We start from the raw sequence: 8,780 nt of genomic DNA, 5'->3' as shown, positions 1-8,780 counted from the left end.
AAACGAGTCCAGATTGTCAGCAGAAGAGTGCAGCCGCGAGACCGGAGAGGCAGCTGCCCCGGGCCGGGCTGCCAAGTCCCGCTCCCGGCCTTGAACCCGCGACCTTTGCCGCCAAAGGACAGCGCGCCGCGCCGCGCCGCGCCGCGCGCCTTATCGGCCACCAGTTGTGGGGGAGGGAGGCGGCGCCGGGGGCGGCAGCGCCGCACCCCCGCGCTGAGCCGGGCCGGTCCGGACTAGCCCCAGTGCTCGCCGGCCCCGGCCGCCCGGGCTTTTGTCTCTGGCCGCCATTACGAGACCATTGTTCCGCGGCAGCTCCGCGACCTCGTCCACGAGTGTCCGAGTCGCCGTCCTCAGCCCTCAACTCTCAACCCTCGGCCACGAGTACTCTGCGGCCGCCGCAGCCCTCAGCTGCAGTGCCACAGAACTCCACACTGGGTTGCCGCAGACGCCCGTCCGCCACTACTTGGTACGCACCGCCCTCCTCTCACATTAGATTGGATGCGACGTTTGACACACAAAAAAAAAAAAACGTAACAGTGAAGGTGTACCGGGCGAGTCAAAATTGTGTGAATATCATATGAAAGAAACCACTCAGAGTTTTCGCTATACAGTGTCTCAACCTGACCACCAGCACGTTTAATGGACTTAAATCAACGTTCAACAGTACAATATAGTGCCAGAACATACATTTCTGGGGAAATGTTGCCTATCACATCTTTTATTGTGTCCTAGAGTCTCTCACTTTTGTGCTACACGAGCGCTCCTTAATCGTACCCCAAACCAGAAGTTACAGTCCGCCCCGATAGCGCCGGCACGGTAGCTCAGCGTGATCGGCCAGAGAGCTGGTTGGCTTCTGTAATAAAAAAAACTGAGTGGAAAGATCAACAAAATGAACTTGACCGGAAGTCATGTGACGTCCGCAACGACCAAACACAACGATCCACAAAGAACAAAAGGAAAAAAAAGGGAAAAAAAGGAAAATAAGATAGCTGAGTGGTCAGCATGACGGATTTCCGTCCTACGTGCCAGGGTTCGATTCCCGGCTGGCTCGGGGATTTTCTCCGCTCAGGGACTGGGTGTTGTGTTGTCTTCATCATCATATCATCCCTATCGGGCGCGCAGGTCGCCCAATGTGGCCTCGACTCTAATAAGACCTGCACCAAGGCGGCCGCACCTGCCCCCGTAAGGGGACTCCCAGCCAATGAGGCCAAACGCTAATTTTCCACTTACCATAACTCACAGAGGTTCAAATGGCTCTGAGCACTATGGGACTTAACTGCTGAGGTCATCAGTCCCCTAGAACTTAGAACTACTTAAACCTAACTAACCTAAGGACATCACACACATCCATGCCCGAGGCAGGATTCGAACCTGCGGCCGTAGCGGTACAGCGGTTCCAGACTGAAGCGCCTAGAACCGCACGGCCACACCGGCCGGCAACTCACAGAGGTGTGAGATCCGGCGACAGGGGAGAGGAGATGGGGGGGGGGGGGGGTGGGGGGGGAAATCATAATAACAGTCCGTCTCGACCAATCCAACGGTTGTGAACGTATGATCAAGATAAACACGAGTGGAAATACTATTCTCGTCTAAGATGTAAGGGTATGTTATCAATGACAAAGGTTTACAGCATTTGCGAGTAATCATATTGCAAGTAATTGGGGTCGCAAAGAAATATGAGCCAAATATGCAAATAGCAGTTACGGCACTCCACGCATTTACCTTCGGGGATGCACAACCACGCTCAAGAATGACATGTGGATTGTCAGTAGCCGTAATATTGTATTATGACGGTGAACATGACTACTGGTGAAAAGGTAGCGTCGTCACTGCAAATCATTCGCCTAAATATGGCCGTCTGTAACCGAGACATTTCTGCCAGAGTCTCACAGGATCTACTCGTACTCTACTCGTACTCGTACTCTGCCGAGTAATCCGACCTTGGACGATCTGTAGGTGATATGGTCGCATTCCGAGGTCCTTGGATGGAATTCGGTACATTGTTCTCTGCAAAAACCCTTTTTTCCAGGTTGCAACGTCTCGTCGATTTTGATGAACTCCATAGTATGGCCTCCTGCACTGTATCAATGTTTACTTCACTCCTGGCTTTTCTAGGTCGTGCCGCTTTTCCTTGATAATTGTATGCTACTGATCCGGTTGATACAAACTTCTGGTAAACGCGATTAACTGTTAAGCGAGTTGGTGGCCGTCTATCGGAGAATCGTTCAGCAAACCTTCGACGGACTTCTGTCTAGGGTGACCAACTCTTCCGTATTTCCCGGAATCTCCCGTATTTAAACATATTTTTACCATAATCTCCCGACTCCCGTATTTTGAGGCTCATCGTACGTTTTTCTCCACCTTTTAACTTTTTTTACCTATGTACAAATATTTTTTAAGCATTTAAATTTTGCGGGCGCGGTTGGAATTCATTGATACGTTGGATAGCAGAGACAACTGATTCTGTATCGACATTATGTCTATCGTCTTAGAAATGGTCAACCGACGCTTGACGGTTAGACGTGATTTTGTTTCACTTACTGTGAATCGTTGTTCGGAATTTTATGATAGGCAGCGAGGACGAAGCTAAGATGCCACCAAAAAAGGAAACAAAGTATATATGTATATATCCTACGAAGTGGGAAGCTTTAAATTCCTGGATGAGACAAGCACGGTCAAATGCTTATAAAGCAAACTGGTCAATCTGCAAACGTCAGTTTAGCATCCCACATGACTGCAAGAACGATTATGAACAGCACTTCAGGTAATAAATTATTGGTATGTATTCTAAAAAAATGTATATTTTACTATTCAGCACGTAAAATAATATTGACACTCTTCTGAGTTAACTTCTTGTATTTGCTTGTAGGTCACAAAGCAAAGCAAATGACGTCACTACTTCATTCAAGATAACTAGCTCTCTTCATCTAAGCAAAGGCCTAGCAAACGACGACGTGAAAACCATTCCTGGTGAACTTTCGATAGTCTACGACACAGTACAACACAATCTAAGCTATAGAAGCTTGGACGGTGCGAGAAAACTTTCAAAGTACGTGTTCAGTGAATCTAATGCGTCACAGAAAATATCTTGCGGGCGAACTAAAGCTGAAATTATTGTAATGAACGTATTAACTCCAATAAGTGTGAACGATGATTTGGAAGTTTTAAATTACTCCAAAAACTGTAGCACGTTCTTTTCCTTAGCAACAGATGCCTCCAGTCACGTAAACAGTAAAATTTTTTCAGTTGTAATACGATGTTTTGACCCCTTCAGTGGAATTCAAAACAAATTGTAGGATTTCATAGACCAGCAGATGAAACTGCAGTGGATGTCCATAGGTTGTTAAAAAACTCACTGAAGTCAAATAATTTGAATGTCAGCAATATATCGTCATACTGTGCTGCTGGTAGGTTATGTTATGAACATACCAGGAAGTAATGCTCACACCAGGAGAGTATTTTCTCTTATGAGTAATAAGTGGAGAGATGTAAGAAACAGAAGTAGAACAAACCTAATCAAATCTGAACTGCAAGTTGCCATGAATTTTCCTTAATGCCTCAGTGAATTGTTTGAGTATGTTAAAACTACTGACAAAATCTGTTTCAAAATATGTGTAAGTATTTTCGATTTGTAATCAAATAGTTATATTTTGCAAAAAAAGCTTTGATTTTTGGTGAAATTTCGATGTGCTCTTAATCTCCCTTATTTTCTGTCAAGGATATAAGTAACTCCTTTATGTTCTTTTAAAAAATAGTTGGTCACCCTACTTCTGTCGACGACTGCACTACTTCCATTAAGCTTGCAGTCACTCCTCTCTACCCCAATCAGCCATGGGTACTAACAACCTGGAACAGAAAACGAAATAAAATGACGATTTTTCACATAATTTTGAATCAGCCATGGATACTAACAAACCTAGAAGACAGAACGAAACAAAATTAAGATTGTTCACATAATTTTGAATCATCTTGGTGTTGCACATGTAGAAAAATCACAGAAACAAAATATGAAGCTTGTCCCAGTAATCCTTATAAATTGCACTCTTCTTTTGTCGGTATAAGTCTCCTTTAAACAATACGGGACTTTGGATCAGCGCTGTTGCAAACGATTTTTACTTTTTATTTACAAGACTGCACACCCTGATAAAAAAGCGAAGCAGCCAGAAGGGGAGTAGGAAGCGAAATGAAAGATCACGGGTATTTACTGTTACGTTGGTGATTACTGTTAAAACCAGCCTAGTCGTCAAATATCGGGTGTCTAGGAAACCTGCTTTCTCGGCTCGCTAGACAACTTTCAAACAAATCGTATTAATGAGTTTTATTATAAAATGAAAAATACAGTAGATTTTTTATTTATTCTCGAATCAGAAACATACAAATTTACAGTAGCCATACACATCAATAAATATGTACATATATACACTCCTGGAAATTGAAATAAGAACACCGTGAATTCATTGTCCCAGGAAGGGGAAACTTTATTGACACATTCCTGGGGTCAGATACATCACATGATCACACTGACAGAACCACAGGCACATAGACACAGGCAACAGAGCATACACAATGTCGGCACTAGTACAGTGTATATCCACCTTTCGCAGCAATGCAGGCTGCTATTCTCCCATGGAGACGATCGTAGAGATGCTGGATGTAGTCCTGTGGAACGGCTTGCAATGCCATTTCCACCTGGCGCCTCAGTTGGACCAGCGTTCGTTCTGGACGTGCAGACCGCGTGAGACGACGCTTCATCCAGTCCCAAACATGCTCAATGGGGGACAGATCCGGAGATCTTGCTGGCCAGGGTAGTTGACTTACACCTTCTAGAGCACGTTGGGTGGCACGGGATACATGCGGACGTGCATTGTCCTGTTGGAACAGCAAGTTCCCTTGCCGGTCTAGGAATGGTAGAACGATGGGTTCGATGACGGTTTGGATGTACCGTGCACTATTCAGTGTCCCCTCGACGATCACCAGTGGTGTACGGCCAGTGTAGGAGATCGCTCCCCACACCATGATGCCGGGTGTTGGCCCTGTGTGCCTCGGTCGTATGCAGTCCTGATTGTGGCGCTCACCTGCATGGCGCCAAACACGCATACGACCATCATTGGCACCAAGGCAGAAGCTACTCTCATCGCTGAAGACGACACGTCTCCATTCGTCCCTCCATTCACGCCTGTCGCGACACCACTGGAGGCGGGCTGCACGATGTTGGGGCGTGAGCGGAAGACGGCCTAACGGTGTGCGGGACCGTAGCCCAGCTTCATGGAGACGGTTGCGAATGGTCCTCGCCGATACCCCAGGAGCAACAGTGTCCCTAATTTCCTGGGAAGTGGCGGTGCGGTCCCCTATGGCACTGCGTAGGATCCTACGGTCTTGGCGTGCATCCGTGCGTCGCTGCGGTCCGGTCCCAGGTCGACGGGCACGTGCACCTTCCGCCGACCACTGGCGACAACATCGATGTACTGTGGAGACCTTACGCCCCACGTGTTGAGCAATTCGGCGGTACGTCCACCCGGCCTCCCGCATGCCCACTATACGCCCTCGCTCAAAGTCCGTTAACTGCACATACGGTTCACGTCCACGCTGTCGCGGCATGCTACCAGTGTTAAAGACTGCGATGGAGCTCCGTATGCCACGGCAAACTGGCTGACACTGACGGCGGCGGTGCACAAATGCTGCGCAGCTAGCGCCATTCGACGGCCAACACCGCGGTTCCTGGTGTGTCCGCTGTGCCGTGCGTGTGATCATTGCTTGTACAGCCCTCTCGCAGTGTCCGGAGCAAGTATGGTGGGTCTGACACACCGGTGTCAATGTGTTCCTTCTTCCATTTCCAGGAGTGTATATACTCAAATTGTATTTATATTACATATGCCCAGTACTTTGCAACCTCCAAGGCGCTTGGAGTGGCTTGCAGGAGATCAATCTTCGTGCAGGATGTAGGACACAAAAGGCACTGGAGCATGTGGCTTGTGGTTTGTTCTTGTCCACAATCACAGGACGTATCTTCTGTTATGAAGCCCCATCTCTTCAGGTTGTCTTTGAATCGTCCAACTCCTGATCGTAATCTGTTTAAAGATTTCCACACCAGCCAGCTCTCGTTGTGTCCAGGTGGTAGTTCTTCAGATTCTGGCGTCTGCAGGTGAGGCGTCGACTTCTTCCAGAACTCCAGCCTTGCCTTCTCTGGTGAAATGGTGAGCTTCTCGGATGTTCTCAGGACGCTCTTTCTCGATCTCAGCCGTTGCTGTGGTGGATTATGTCCGTGCAGTGGATGGGCGCTGTCCTGTTCCACTTTCAGTCTCTCCTTGTTGGCAGCCACTGTTCTGTGTATCCATGGTGGCGCTATTCCAGCCAGGCAGTAGAGCTTATCAGTTGGGGTAGTTCGTAAGAGAACCGGCTTCATCGGATGAAATAAGGACTGCAATAGCTTGTAATCCATCACTAAGTAGACTTTTCTGCCATACAAAGAGTGGTGGAATTTGGTGACACAGTACACATAGTCAATGCCTCTTTCTCTATCTGTGAACAGTTACACAGAGCTTTGGACAATACAGTAGCTAACTTTGTGATACAGAGATTTGTCGCAAGCAAATGGCGGCAAACTAAACAAAAAAATCTCTTCATTATAACAACTTCCATTTTACATAGACAGTACAAGCAAGTATTAGAGTTGACGCTTCTATCCAAGTTGCTAGTCTTGAAGAGGCTGTAGAACTGGGTCCCGACTAGTCGGGCGCGGCGCTTATTTCCTCTTCGCATAGGGGCCGTTGCTGCTGTCGCGTTGTCGTCCTCGAGAGGGGTCGGTCAGCGTGCAATTGGCTCTCGGGAAGGATAGTTCAGAACCTTGAGCATCGATGTGACAACAAGATGCAGCAGAAGCGTCAAAGTCTGTAATCAGGGCCAATAGAAAGAAGTGCATCCGCATTACCATGTTGAGCGCTCGGGCGATACACAGTCTCGTACTGATATTGAGACAACAACAAAGCCCATCTTTGCAATTTCTGGGCAGTTCGTAAGAGAACCGGCTTCATCGGATGAAATAAGGACTGCAATGGCTTGTAATCCATCACTAAGTAGAATTTTCTGCCATACAAACAGTGGTGGAATTTGGTGACACAGTACACATAGTCAATGCCTCTCTCTCTTTCTATGAACGGTTACACAGAGCTTTGGACAACACTTTTGATGGAAAAGCAATATGCCTGTCTTTATCAACAATTCTGTGTCAAAGCACTGCACCGATTCCGTAACTTGCTACATAACTGGTTTATGGCGAGCAAAGTGAACCAAGCATCGATGCATCTTTTAAGTTTTTGAAAAGCTTCTTGGCACTCATCTGTCCAAACAAAGGGGACATTCCTGCGGCACAAGCGATGCAATGCAACTGAAATGAGCCGGCCGATGTGGCCGAGCGGTTCTAGGCGCTTCAGTCCGGAACCTCGTGACTGCTACAGTTGCAGGTTCGAATCCTGCCTCGGGCATGGATGTGGGTGTTGTCCTTAGGTTAGTCAGGTTTAAGTAGTTCTAAGTTCTAGGGAACTTGCCTTTCGCGGGCAAATTCCCGAGTTCGAATCTCGCTGCGGCACACAGTTTTAATATGCCACGAAGTTTCACTTCAGCGCACACTCCGCTGCAGAGTGAAAATTTCATTCTGGAAACATCCCCCAGGCTGTGGCTAAGCTATGTCTCCGCAATATCATTTCTTAAAATGGTTCAAATGGCTCTGAGCACTATTGGACTTAACTTCTGACGTCATCAGTCCCCTAGAATTTAGAACTACTTAAACCTAACTAACCTAAGGACATCACAGACATCCACGCCCGAGGGACGATTCGAACCTGTGAGCGTAGCGGTCGCGCGGTTACAGACTGTAGCGCCTAGAACCGCTCGGACACCCTGGCCGGCTCATTTCTTCCAGGAGTGCTAGTTCTGCAAGGTATGCAGGAGAGCTTCTGCGAAGTTTGGAAGGTAGGAGACGAGGAACTGGCGGAATTAGGGCTGTGAGGACGGGTCGTGAGTCGTGCTTGGGTAGCTCAGTTGGTAGAGCACTTGCCCACAAAAGGCAAAGGTCCCGAGTTCGAGTCTCGGTCCGACACATAGTTTTAATCTGCCAGGAAGTTTCTCACCAGGAATACTTGCAGCTCTATACGGACAAACAGACAATGTATCTGACTTGTGTTGCAAGGTCATGCGAGAAGGCGCATGCGTGGCAGATGGGGCGCGTGTCGTACGGTAGTGACACTTACTCGCAGAGGGCGTTAGCAGTGAACAGTGAGTCAGGACCCCGTCCTGTTAAACGGTTTAACATCGGTCTTGTGAATACAACGTTTGGTCGTGAGATTACTGAAATGACGTGTAATCCCCTTGCTATGGTAAAAATGGTAATGACGGTGATGACACAGATGTATCCACCATGAAGTGGACTGACAAGGCAGCCAGTCCACAGTGACGGGTAGCCGATAGAAAGGCACGCGTACACACTCACGCCGACGGGCGTCAATTCTGGAACAGGATAACTATTGAATGGTAGCAAGAAAAGTACGTAGCTGCTTTATACTTAACTTTATTATTTGATGACTACAGCATTCTTCTTGAGACATTTATACTATAACTCTCAAAGTAGGTAAGGCTAATGGCGCCTTGCTAGGTCGTAGCCATGGACTTAGCAGAAGGCTATTCTAACTGGCTCTCGGCAAATGAGAGGAAGGCTTCGTCCGTATGGTCGCTAGCAATCTCCTCGTACAACTGGGGCGAGTGCTATATCGTCTCTCGAGACCTGC

At 47.7% G+C, this 8,780-nt stretch overlaps 1 non-coding gene across 1 annotated transcript; it reads left to right on the top strand.

The window, feature by feature from the left end:
* Positions 1-8,022: 8,022 nt before the first annotated feature.
* Trnal-caa (transfer RNA leucine (anticodon CAA)) lies at positions 8,023-8,097 on the top strand. The gene has a single exon. It is a non-coding gene; the product is annotated as a tRNA-Leu (tRNA).
* Positions 8,098-8,780: the final 683 nt, after the last annotated feature.

Source organism: Schistocerca serialis, chromosome 1, assembly GCF_023864345.2.
Source record: "Schistocerca serialis cubense isolate TAMUIC-IGC-003099 chromosome 1, iqSchSeri2.2, whole genome shotgun sequence".
In the NCBI taxonomy this organism is placed as follows: domain Eukaryota; kingdom Metazoa; phylum Arthropoda; class Insecta; order Orthoptera; family Acrididae; genus Schistocerca; species Schistocerca serialis.
The sequence above is the reverse complement of the archived record's forward strand: the minus strand, read 5'-3'. Positions and strand labels throughout refer to the sequence as shown.